At 44.6% G+C, this 13124-nt stretch overlaps 1 protein-coding gene, 1 long non-coding RNA gene and 1 other non-coding gene across 6 annotated transcripts in view; 1 reads left to right on the top strand and 2 right to left on the bottom strand.

The window, feature by feature from the left end:
• LOC103663711 overlaps nt 1–13124 on the top strand; it is a 332830-nt gene that overhangs the window by 208908 nt on the left and 110798 nt on the right. The window lies entirely within an intron of this gene.
• FGF1 (fibroblast growth factor 1) overlaps nt 1–13124 on the bottom strand; it is a 93838-nt gene that overhangs the window by 28115 nt on the left and 52599 nt on the right. For 2 of the 4 annotated variants that reach the window (XM_008691453.2, XM_040622291.1), the window contains exon 2: nt 10860–10933. The exons of the other annotated variants lie outside the window; for them this stretch is intronic. The gene's annotated coding sequence lies outside the window, so the exon portion shown is untranslated. The remainder of the gene's footprint in view (nt 1–10859; nt 10934–13124) is intronic. 4 annotated transcript variants of the gene reach the window in all.
• On the bottom strand, nt 2948–3074 carry LOC121100850. Its single transcript, XR_005832637.1, has one exon. It is a non-coding gene; the product is annotated as a small nucleolar RNA SNORA36 family (small nucleolar RNA).

Here is a 13124-nt window from a genome sequence, read left to right as displayed (position 1 = left end):
AAGACCCTAAACATATTTTAAGTGGGTTCAAATTAGGCTGGAATATTCTACCCTTGGTTAAAAGCAGACCCAAACATTTTTCCCATCTTGTAGAAGATACTTCCTTACTTCCTTGAAGGCAATATTTGGGAATTTAAGAATCTCAAAAAAAGGATCAGATCTTTTAGCCTCAAGTCGGACTTTTTATCTCACTGTGAAAAATTTTGTAGGGCCGAAAAAGAACTCTAGGTTTTGTCAGTCTGTCAGGGAGTGCCAGGTTTGGCAGGAACCCACCTCACACCCTCTGGTGAAGAAAAGTTTGCCCGAAGAAAGGGAGCAGGGTGTTCTTCTGTCTTTTTCCCCTTCCTCCCCCGTCAGTGATCTGTACCAGGTCTGGGGTAGGAATGTGCCCCTGGCTGCCTGGCGGGGCTAGCGTCTTGGTCTGCTGCTCCCAGGCCAGCTGTGTTCGTGAGCTGCAATCTCATCTTCCAGAGCTGGCAGCAAACTGCGGACATGGCCATGGCGTAGACTCAACTGTGTGTACAGGAGGTGGTTCCTCCAGGTTTGTGAAAGCCAATTTTTAAATATTCAGGAATTTTGCAAGCTGGTTAGTAAATCATTAGTGGGCTTGAAATCAACCCCGTGAGAGTATTTACACCAAAGAAACTGGAAAATACTATAATCAGGGCTTTTTTCTCTCTTTTCTTTTTTCTTTTCTTCTTTTTTCCCCCTACCTCTCTTTCTTCCTTCAGTTCCTCCCTCCCTCCCTCCCTTCATCCTTCCTTCCTTTTCTCTGATAGCTGGTTTACCAGCATACTATTAGACTCAGGTTTCAGTCCTAGCTGTACACTCGCTAGCAACGTACTCACTCAGTCTCAGAGAGCCTCAGTTTCCCCACCTGCAGAATGGGGTCCCATTAGCTACCGCGCAGAATTGCTGTGTTTAGTGATCACATGTACAAAGCGCTAAGCCCAGCATTTGAAAACGTGCGAGCATTCATAGATATTAGTTTGATTATCATTCTCCATGTAGCTTGTTTTGTTTGCCAATCCCCTGTGCTATTGACTTAGCATTGAACAAACTTGAGTTTAACATTTAGTAATATTTTAGCAATATTTAAAAAATATCATTTTCTAAGCAATCAGCTAAAGCTTACCATTGCCACTGATGTGCCATGATGCCCTCCTCTCATTTACTCGGGTGCTGAACATCATGTACTAGTTACCGTTCTCGGTGTATTCATGGGTTTGTGTGTTACTGTCCAGGATGACAGAGAGCCTGTGGGTTCAGTGTCTTTCTCTCCTGTTCTTTAATTTAGAATCCTTCTAATCCTCAAGAATCCTTAAGTCAGTGAGAATAAACCACCCCTGGCTTCCAGGATCAAATATTATTTGAGGGAGATCTAAGATGTCATACTCTAGATGCCAACCACTCCTACTCAGCACCTGCCACAGGCAGACTGTTCTGGAAATTTAAAAAAGAAAATAAAGAGAAAGAACGGAAATGAAAAGAAAGACCTGAAATCCCTAATCTACATTCTGAAACACAAAAAGCTCTGAAAACTGGATATTCTTTCATAACGCCAATTGTGGCAAAACCTGACCCAAACTGTCCTGAGACGATTTAAAGTCTTTATTTATCACCCTTTGTGTTAATATTTGTGTAATCAGTCTGGTGCAGAACCACCAATGTGTTTGATGACAGGGGACTGCCCCAGACCCCACTGAAGTTGTTCCATAATATACAATATATGTACCAAACTACCTGTCTAAAATCCCCCAAAGTCTCTGCTCAGAACCATATCTAGCCCCGAGGGTTTTTAGAGAAGGGAGTCTGGGCCTGCAGTAGAAATCACAGTGTCTGTCTTTAAGGAGGTTATAATCTGGCCATACCAGATCAATCCAGCTGAGCTTCTAGTAAGAGGGGCACAGATGCTTGGACGACATGAAGCTGGTAGGAAGTGGGGCCTGGAAATCCAGCCGAACTGTCCCCAGCAGCTCAAACCCACTCTTAGCCCCTGCACTCCTTCATGAGGAGTAAGAAACATAAGCAGAGACACACACATTCCCAGGGATCTCTTCCAGTCCATTCTTTGTTCCCTGGGTTCGGGGTCTTTAATTCTCTGCAGTGCGGCTTATCCACCCCTCAAACGCGGACCCCCATAGAGCATCATTCACTTGGAGGTCAGGAATTATTTTAATGCTTAGAGAAAACACTTTCCAAGAGGAAAGCCTGTGCGCTCCCCAGCACAGCGGCACGCTCTGCAGGCCTCCGTCCTGTCTGAACAGTTCTGGTGCTCCTGGGTCCGGAGCGTCCTACAGGCTCTGGGCCAGCCTGAAGACCTCCACACTTCCTACATGCACGTGTGCTTCCTGCAGACTGAGTCTTTGGAGCCCTGGGCTTCCGGCCAAATACAAAGTGGTTCTGCAGGGGCTCTGGCAGCCCTCCTCCCGTCCCCTAGGCTGCTCTCAGTGATGTGCCTCCAGCACTCTCTTGAAAATGTTGTGCAAGTTACAATGTCCAGAACCAGCCCACAAGGACATTCTTTTCTCAGAGACAGCAGACCTTCCAACTCGTAGGAAGATGGTCTGTTTGCTAGGTGTTTTTTTTTCCCTCCTGACCTACAAAATTTGGCTTCTCCCAGCTCAGTCTTTTGAAGTATGTGTTTGTTATCTCTTTGGAAATGCTAAGGGCTTGCCCTACTGTATGTTTCCCAACAGCCTGTTCTGGACATACCCAGAAATAATCAAATAAGCTCGTAAATCATAAAGTAGTGACCTTTTCTTGAACATTTACTATGTACCAGGTACTGTCCTAAGTGCTTTGCATACATTATTTCAATTAATCTTCAGAGAAGTTCTGTGAGGTAGGCATTGCTTTTCCCTTTCCTTCTTCCCTTCCTCCCTTCTTTCTTTTCTTTTCTTTTCTTTTCTTTTCTTTTCTTTTCTTTTCTTTTCTTTTCTTTTCTTTCTTTCGGCTGAGAGATAAATAAATAGAGTAATATTTTCTATGTAATCATCTACCCTAGCCTGGTCATGTCCCAAAGTTTAATTAACTGAACAGGGAGGCTGCCCTGAACTGAACTCAAGGCATTGCTTTTTTATCCCCAGTTTGCAGCTAAGGACACCGAGGCTTGGAGAGTTTAAACAGTTTGTCTAAGGTCACGCAGATAAATCATTGTTAGAGCCGGGATCTGAACATAGGGTTTAATGACTGCAGAGTCCATGATTTTAATTGCCAAAGAAATACGGGAAAGAGACAGAGGCCCTTTGGATGACTGATCCTTAGCTTCTCTATTCTGTTTACTCTGTCTGCCCTCCCAGCCCCCATAACTCACGCAGCCCCCATCGACAGATACTTGTGTCTCTTGAATGGAGTCTTGGCAGACTCAAAATGGCCCTCTTTCTCAGCGCTATAAATACCCCATCAGCAGTTTATGATTGTCACTGTGATGCTTCCCCAAGATGACCCAGTGGCAGTCAAGTCCCTCCTGGCCTTTGTCACAGTAGAATCAGTTGCCTTTGCTTTCATAGGGCTGGGTGGGGCCAGAGCCCCCTGGGGTAACTGAGTGGATAGTCCTACTTGGGACGGGGCTGGAAAGGCCAGGAAGAAGGGAAGTTCTCGTAGACCTGGGTTTTGGTTTCTGCTGTGTCATTAACTATTTGCATGACTGGGCAGGTCATTGACCCTTCTGATCTCAGCTGCCTCATCTGTAAAATGAAGCTATTATGGATACTGGTCTCGTCCCAGTGCCACAAGGGAGGAGTAGAGCAAGGCAGGCCTGGGAAGGGCCTCACAAGTAGTTAGTGCCTAGGACATAGAAGGTGCTGTTATGGTTGTTACTAAGAGCCTCTGGTTTAAGGCATTGGTTATTTACATTTTTATGGCACTTGGAGTTTCACAAAGCATTTTATATGAGTAAACAGGCAACTCTGGGTGCCTGTTGTGTATAGATCCTACATGAGATACTTGATAATCATTTTGTATTTTCTCTTCTTCCTATGACGTGGGATAGATGAGCCCTTTCTCTTTTTCTCTAGCCAAGAGAAGTGTGACAGAGGCTGAACAGCTTATCAAAGCACATCTTTGCCTGAGCCAAGAGCAAAACCCTGAGCCCCAAGACATCAGTTTATTATGTGAGCCCTCTGTTGGGCAGCCTCATTTCCAAGGGCCCCATGCTCATTCAAAACACTGAAGAGTAAAAAGGACAAAACTCACATTTCTGCCAGACAGATGATATGCAGGCGTCTCTGGAAGAATGGTTAGCAATCCCGGCATGAGGTTTTGTATTTAAGGTGCTTGGATACGAAGGAGGATTGTAAACCCCGTGGAGCTCGTTTCACATGTCAGAGTCTATTCTGGATCTTGAAAGTGGGCCATGGAGGCCCCAGCTGTGCCCCAGGAGAGCTACATTCCTGCAGAGACTTCTAGCACTATGCAGGAAGCAGGCGGGGGAGCAGGGCCCAGGATTTGCAAAGGGACCCAGTGGGTGTCTCCGCCAAAGGGCAGGAAGAAAATAATAAGCTGTCCCAGCGCCAGCCTGCCAGGGCTTAGTTTTTGCAGAACCTACATTAGGACAGTATAAACCTTGTTTCCTTTTGCATGATTTCTTTTTAAGGACTTTGGCTATTTTTAGAGGTTCCTTTCCCTTGCCAGCTCTCTTTGATCCCACACAAAAAGTCCAAAAGGGACCTTTCTCCCATCTGCACATTTTGCCCTGTTTCAGCAGGCCCGCTGGCCCCCGTGGTCCTGTGACCATGTCACTGGTATTCCACACACAGCCCTACCCACATCCCAGCTGTTGGCAGGAACCAGGTGGGCTTTATGGGGAGGAGATGAAGTAAGAGAATATCACCGAAGGCCCCGGCAAGGCCTGATGCTTGATAAGGGACGAAAGAGCTTGGCAGTGTGTTGAAATCTTGTATCCAAGACGGTAAACTAAGAGATAAGTCTGCCCCTGGTGTTTAGCATCTCCAAGAAGGTGCATGTTGCACATTGCAAGCATAGGTAGGTACCAGAAACCTTGCCAGTACACTCATCTGTCAACCGTGGCCTCTCAGGGGAGTTTGCTTTCAAGTTGGCAGGTAGTTCAAAGCATGGTTTGCTTTCATTCCTTCAACTCCTCACGGTTCCTCTCCTTGTTTATTTCTTTTTTCTGACTGACCTTTCAAAGCCATTTATACCCTGTACCATCCACTGCTCCTCTGTCATGCTCTTGAGATCAAAGTGCTACTCTGTTGGGTGGGGTTGTTTGAAAAATGGAGAATTTCTACATTATTGGCCTATGAAAGTAGATTAGGCAACAGGAGGCAAGAAGAAATGTCAGAGGGACTTCTCCTCACTTTGCTAGGCTGCCATCTTTTTGCGCATAATTTCTGCTGGCTTTCAAAGGTCCTGTATTCCTCGGTTTCTCCTTGGTATTTGCGGGTTCAAGGGGCTCCTCGGGAATTCCATAAATCTAGACATTTAGATGAGCCCACAGGGGTGGGGCGGACAGAAAGCAGAACATTTTCCAGTGTTTTCCAGTATTGTGTTCTTGACCCTTCAGTGGTGGGAAGACCTTTTCGATAGATGTGTTTGGGTAGAAAACAAGTAAATGGTATTGCTTTTCGAAACTGTCCTCGAGAGGAGTAAGTCATTAGGTTGTAAAATTTCACACTTTGTGGTGGGAGTTTGGTTGATTTGATTTGCAAAAATTCTTCAGACAGCATTTTCAGCAACATAAGTATTATGGGAAGCAGGATACCTGCCTCCCTGAGTCTAATCGTGTCGGGCCCACCCTATCTAGGTAGCTCCCCTCACTTCCCTGTCTCTACTTCTATAACACATGATAATTTGTGATCCTACGTATGTGTTCGCTTACTAGTTATTGACTGTCTCGTGCCAGCACACCTCCCAATACACACACACACACACACACACACACACACACACACAGTAGATTATATGCCTCACGAGGACCCACATTCAGGTTTGATTTGCTCACATATGACAGTACCTAGATGTGTGCCTGATGCATAGTGATTGCTCAGTAAACATTTGGGAATGAATGAATTAAAGAAATATGTTCTTAGAAAAGCTGTTTGTTTTAAAACACCTAACTTGCCAAAAATAATCCCTATGGAAAAGATGATGTTTAAGTTTAGTTTCCTTTCTGCACAGGTCCATTTCAGTGTGGTAATTAGTGTTTGTCGGAGAAGAGTGTTTGCCAAGGGAGTTGGAATCACTGGTAATCCAGGTAGGACTTTTAAGGAATAGTATGGGACCCGTCACTTTTCTTTTCTCTCATTTTCCCTTCAATCTGTACATCCTTTCTTTCTTCCTGTATTCACTAAATGCTAACCAGGTATATGCCAATCATGGTAAAACAGGGGTAATGCTACCTCACAGGATTGGTGTGAGGATAAAATTAGATCATTGTATTTACCAGTTTCTGGCAAAGTTCCTGACATATGAAGAGCCTGATAGATATTAGCCATTAGCATTATCAGAAATATTTATGGAGCAACTATGATGCACTTTCTGTCTCAGAGTCCCCAGAATCAGGAAAAAGAAGAGCATCTGTACCACCAGGGGGCTTGTGATGATTTTTGTTGTTAGTTTTCTTTGCATAGTATCTCTTGGTTTACAGGTGGGGAAGGTCAGCTAGCCAGAACAAGAGAGAGGAAACGAACAAAATATCAAAATTTTGAATACAGACAGGATCAATATTACAGACGTTTTCCTTTTGCCTCAGGCTCCTTATGTGGCTTGGCACAGCACTGTTGCTGATCCTGTCTTTTTAAAAGAAATTTGATATTTTGTTCATCAAGGATTATTTTGCCCTAAATTTGATTTTTTAAAAATATTGCACTAATGGGGTGCCCAGCTGGCTCAGTTGGAGGAGCATGCGACTCTTGATCTCGGGGTTGTGACTTTGAGCCCCACATTGGGTGTAGAGATTACTTAAATAACTAAATGAACTTAAAAAAATATTGCACTAAAATGTTATTTATTTTGGTTTCTGAGTAAATTTTGTGCCCAAAGCAAGTGCCTCCCTTGCCTCACCTTAGTCCCAGCTCCAATGCTAGTAGAATTCCTAAGCTCTTATGGCCAAGTTAAGAGCTATCAGATTTATGTCATTAGTACCTACCGTCAACGCCTAGTCCAGTCCACAGTCTTAACTTCTGAAATAGCCTCTCTTGTCCATGTCCCCTGCCATCATTTTTATACAGAGTGAGAAGGATCTTTGAAAACCTACATCAAACCCTTGCTTGTAACCTTCTGTAGCTTTTTATTTCCATAAAGTAAAATCTGAATCCTGCAAGATCCTGGATGGCCTGGCCTGGCCTCCCACCACTCCCTCCCTTTGCCCACTGTGTCAGTCCCTCCACCCCTGTCTTCTTTTGGATCCTTGAGTCTAGTGTGGTCTCTTCCACATGGCTGCCTTCATACACACTGTTCACTTACTAGCACTTTCTCCTCGCTGGCTCCTCCTCGCTCTTCAGATGGCAGCTGAAGCCACCTCCTCAGAGGTCTTCCCTGAACTCCCAATCTAAGTTCTGCCTCCACCCCCGCCTCCATTAGTCTCTTTTGTACCTCCTGTTCTTTCCTATCCAATGTTTCCGGCTGTTTGTAATTAAGTATATATCCATCCATGTGTTGGCCTGTCTCATGTCTTCCACCCCCAGTAGACCGTAAGCTCTTGGAGGGCAGAAGACATGTTTATTTACCGTCTTCTCCCCAGCCCGTAAACAGTGCCTGGCACAGAGGGGATGCCTGATTATTTATTGAATAAAAGGGAATGAGTGAATAAATCAATCTTCAGCTTGCAAAATCTTGACCTTGGGACATTCTGCTCTTTGTCAACATTTGCTCTTTTAGAGCAAGTGTTTTTCCCCTAGATTATTTTTTTTTGAAAAAGTAAAGCAAATATAGAGATAATTATTGATTGTCACTCATCAAGTCTCTGCTCCCTATCACCAACATCCTCCTGAGAGCCTGCTGCAGGATTCCTGGGAACCACAGGAAGTAAGTCCACTAAACCATTTGAAATGCTTTTATAAAAATAGACCGGCCTTGACCTTCTTCCTGGGGAAGTGCCTCTTTCCTCTGGACAAACATTGCAAAGAAGTGTTATCTGCTCTTAGAAACCTCCCACGTCAATCATCCTCCCTGCAGGATTTATCTGGACGTGGAATCCTGTTCGAAATGGTCTTCCAACTGCCTGGGTCATCACCTGAGCAAATTGCACACTTACTATTTCTGTGCTGTTGTTTTTATACGGCAGCGACAAGATAGACAGGACTCAAGGCCTGAGGGACCTATGGGGACATTCCAGTGCACACTGATATGCCCTCGGGGGCAGTTGCTTCCTCCCCAGAGCTTCACTCCACTTTCCTTTGGACTGCAGTACAGGAGTGCGGGCGGCATCATTTTGATGGCTATCCCCTTACCAGATTCCTTTTTTGTGAATTTTATTTAAACTACTGATGTGTGGTTTTACCTAAAGTTCATTTCCTTGTTTAAAGGAAGTTTCTTTCTCGAGTATTCACGCAAAAGCTTTCCATGAACAGAAAGCAGTCCTCGAGATAAATACAGTGGAGGGGCAGCTGTGGTTGGCTTCTGCTTAGGTGCCGCTTCCTGCCCCTGTGGCCCTTCCGCTTGCAAAGAGAGGAAAGCAAGTGACATAATTGCACCAAGCCAAAGCCTTGACTACAGTCATAATAACCAAAGGAAACTTCAAAGGGGGCTCCCTTTCTCTCTGCGTGTGATTGAGAGATATCTTCATCCCACTCAGAACTTCCGTATCAGCAGGGCACATGCCCCTCCTTTGGGAAAAGAAGGGTTAATAGTTAGGGTCTATTGCTTTTCAACAAATAAGCAGAGGATGTCAGTCAGTCCCCTTAGGAGCCCTCAAATATAAAAGAGGGATAGAAAAAAAAGAAAATACAGATAAACGTCAACAAGAAGCCTTTAAAGATATTCCTTGATCCTATCAGCCAAAGATAACTTCTGTTAACATGTCTATTCATAGAGATAGAAGTCTTTTACAAAGGGCCTTATACATAGGAATATCTCAGATTTTCTGAAACAAAATGACAGCTTTATGCCTGCTTAGATTTCTGCATTGTTTACCTGATTCCTATTTTGCTGCTATCTTTATTTTTCATTTTTCTTATTTTGGCTTACTTTTACTTTACTTTGCCCTTTTATTTATTTACATTCTTTTTGAATGTGGGACTCAATCCCAGGGCGCTAAGATCATGACCTGAGACGCTTAACCGACTGAGCCACCCAGGTGCCCCTACTTATTTATTTTTGTGCAGAATCTGAGGTCATTAATATTAGACCTTAAAAAATGTTTTTTAATATGAGCAGCTAAAAGTAAAAGTTTCCCTTTAATAATTATTTTAGTTGCCTCCCCAAATTTTCATGTGCTATATTTTTGTATATTGTTCAGTTTAAATTAATCTATAAATTCTCCTTATTCTATGGATTTTCTTTTGATGGATTATTTCAAAGTGTGTTGTTTAATTGAAAATATTTGTAGTTTTCCTAGTTATGTTATGGTTTTTGATATCTGAGTTAATTACACTGTGATCAGAGAGTTTATTCTGTATGATTTCAATTCTATTCAATTGATTCAGGCTCGGTCTGAAGAAAGTAGAATCACGTGATTCCACTTTATAAAATTACATATATATAAACTGTTTTATAATCTGCTTATTTATAGCCAGACTTGACTAAATACGCTAGGATTTTTTTCCTAGTCAATAAACATAAATCTCCATCTCCATTTGTAATGGCTGCAAAGGATTACAGGATTCCATTTTGTGGCCGTGCAAAACTCTGTGAGCTAATCATCTCTTGTTGGACACGTGGTTGTGTTAGTCTTTGTCACTGTTATAAACAAAACTGCTGCAGTCATCCTTGCACCCCATGTGGTTACTTCCCGGGGAGGGTTTATGGACACGGAATTGCTGGGGAAAGCACGTGCATTTTGTTAAGGTTTTCACTCAAAATATTCAGCAAGCTTCTACCTATTATGGGTTTAAGTTCCATTTTTACTCCTTGGCTTACATGGGCTTCCTTTCTGATTTCTCTGTCAGCTCTTCAAGGTAGAGGAGAAATTAATTTGAAAGTTTCAGACCCGCTGACTTTGGTTTCAAAGTCACCTCCTAAAACGGGAGCCTTGCTCCCCTTGCCTCACGGTGCTCTGAGGATGCGCAGCACCCTTCTTGGAATTTCCCTGCAGGCACTTCCGGACACGTGACCCAACCCAAGGGTTGCTTTTCCAGTGTGGGCTTGGGCGCTTGGCAGAGTCCATTGGGCCAGGACTAAGGGGGAGCAGAATGCCCCGAGGCAGCATTGGCTGCGGGCAGCCTTGGTTGGAGTTGTCTTTAGACTGATACTTGTACCACTTTTCTCCTCTTCTGCACCACCCTTAGCTCTCAGCTCTGACCTCTGTTCAAAGCACACCTCCTCTCTAAATCTCCAGGTATAATCTCTGCATAATCCAGCAATTCCCAGACCTCTGGTAAAACGGCCTGTCAGTGCTTTATGCCTGTCTCTTTAATCCACTGTCATTTTGTAAATTTATGGTAAATTCTTGCAAGGGGGACCTCGTCTCCCACTTATTACATCTGGGACTTTGGTGCCTGCCACAGAGCACAATGCATTGGAGGAAGTCAGTAACACTTACTGAAATAAGCACCTGGTTCATCTCCCAGGCGGAGGTGAGGCTGGGCACAGTCAAATAAAAATGGCAGACAACTGAGAATTCTTGCTCGTGTCGCATTCCAAATGGTGTGTGTCCTTGTATTTAAAATAAGAGACAGCCAAGATACAAGTTAAGAAATCACTGTGATTCAGACCGACGGATATTGTCTCTGACTCACCCTTTATAGATAGCTGTGTGACTGCAGGCAAGTCGTTGGTGCTCTCTGCGTCTGTTTCCTCACCTGAACGGTACCTGTGCGGGGTTGTTGTAAAGATCACACTCGGTAAGAGCATGTAGATAGCACATAGTAGCAGCATGTGATAAGCCCACCGCAAATGGGATCATGACTGCCTTTCATATTTTGGGAATTCACAAAAGAGCCAGGCTCCCTCCTGGGTTGGGGCTGTGGAGCCTCTGCTCCCCTATTCCTTTCGTGCCATGGGGGCCGTGCCGTGAAGGCTGCCTGGCTTTCTCTAAAGCGTGCCGACTCCGCCTTGCAATAGAGGAGAGAAGTGGTTGCTTTGCTTAGAGGACTTTGCTTTCCTTTCCCACCTCTTGAGATCCAGGTAACAAAGCTTCTGCTGAGTTTTTAACCCCAACAGGTAAGACTCACCAGGGGTCCACAGGTTGATTGCTCATTGTTTCATAAAGCTGTATGTTTTGCACTAATTCTTTTGATTTTCTTAGGCCTTTTCCATTTACTTTGAACAAGCTTTTCAATACCTGACTCTGGGGACCCCAGGAACACATCCGAGTTCCTTACCTGAGCTGTACCTTATGTCAGTGGGCACAGGGCGAGACTCTGCCTTTGCCTTCTGGGCTTTGTTCCTCAGAGAGGGCCCTCCCTGCAGGGGGGGTGGGGGAGGGTGAGCCTGCGAGGGCCCCTCCCCCTGGATTTTCATTCACTGGACCTGAGTTGGGGCTGGCACCTGCAAGCTCAGTACATCTCCCCATGGGATTCTGATGCATGCCAGTGACAACCCCTGGCCTGGGAAATCCTTTCTTTCTACATCAAGAGAGAGAGATAAGGAATTCAGCCAGAAAGGGAGAGGCCAGCTTGATTATTTTTCTCCTTTTTAGCAAAGTCACTGAAATATCTCCAAATCTAATCTCCTTGTTTTCTTTAAAAGCAGTGGCCTGAGGGACACTGCCCATTTTGATATGTTTATTTTTTTCTCTTTCTTTCCATTGTTCATATTTCCTTTACTGAATTATTGTTTGTCCTTGCTGGGGGGAAGAAAATAAAACAGAAGGTAAGACAAAATGAGTGAAGGCTCCAGGTCCTTCTGGCCTTGTTGTGCTGTGTGAGACTGGGACAAGAGAGCTGCTTGTCTCTGCAGCAGGGGCCACGGGCCATGGGCAGGCACACCAATGCATCTTGACCTTATTTGGATTGTCGCAGAGCTCTGGTTTACTGACCATGGTGGCACGTGGTGGCATGGCCCATATTTCTCGGAACTGAACCGGAAACCAGTTGTGAAGAATTAACTGAGGCCTAGTCACAATATACAATCCCATGATAAGAAGAAATCAGGCCTCCAGAGGGAGAAAGGTCATTTAGCTAAGGAATGTAATGAGGTTCTGCTGTGTTTCCGTTTCTCTCTGCCTCCTGTTTTAATCGGTCCAGTTGTTTCCGACAGTTCAAAGATTGGAGTCCTCGTTATCCACTTGATGAGCCACCATGCCAGACATGAGGAATATAGTGGGGAACAAGGCAGATGCAGGAGGACCTCCTGAAGTTCGCATTCTAGTGGGTAAGGCCCTCCATAAAAGGAATTCCCAGTGAACTGAGTGTTGCAGAGAAGACCAGGATACTATGGGAGTTAGATAATAGGTGACCTATGGAGCCCGAGAGATGGGAAGACTTCCTAGAAGAAGTGGAATTTATATTCCTAGTGAGTAGAGAAAAGAAGGTAGCAGGAAGAGCATGTGCAAAGGTCCTGAGTCCAAGAAGAACATGTTTCACTTGGGGGAAAAATAATCTGCTTTGGATGAGGGGAGATGGCTGTGGCTGGAGATGGCAGGGTCAGGCCATGCAGAATTCTGGAGACTTTTCTCGGAAGTACTGTGGAAAACCACTGAGCAGTGTGGTCTGGGGTGTGACATGATCAAATTAGCTTTTAAAAGATGTCACTGTGGCTGCTCAGTGGAGAAGTAGGGGAGGTGAGGCAGAAGCAGGGAATAGGTGCAGTAGCCCAAGTGAGAGGCAGAGGGACCTCAGATAGGGTGATAGATGTGGGCCTAGGCCAAATGTGGTGTCCATTCTTCACAGCTTCCCAGCCAGGATATCCTGGATCACAGGCACAGTAGCCTTCTCTGAGAGAGATGGCAGCATTCAGCCAGGGCATGGTACTGAGAGGTGAGAGAAACTTGGATTTTAAATTCCTTACTGCCACTATACCAGAAACTACACTTTCCACATTTGATGGTGCTGCTTTGAGAA

Source organism: Ursus maritimus, unplaced genomic scaffold (assembly GCF_017311325.1).
Source record: "Ursus maritimus isolate PB19 unplaced genomic scaffold, ASM1731132v1 scaffold_5, whole genome shotgun sequence".
Taxonomy (NCBI): domain Eukaryota; kingdom Metazoa; phylum Chordata; class Mammalia; order Carnivora; family Ursidae; genus Ursus; species Ursus maritimus.
This window is presented reverse-complemented; position numbering and strand designations above follow the sequence as displayed.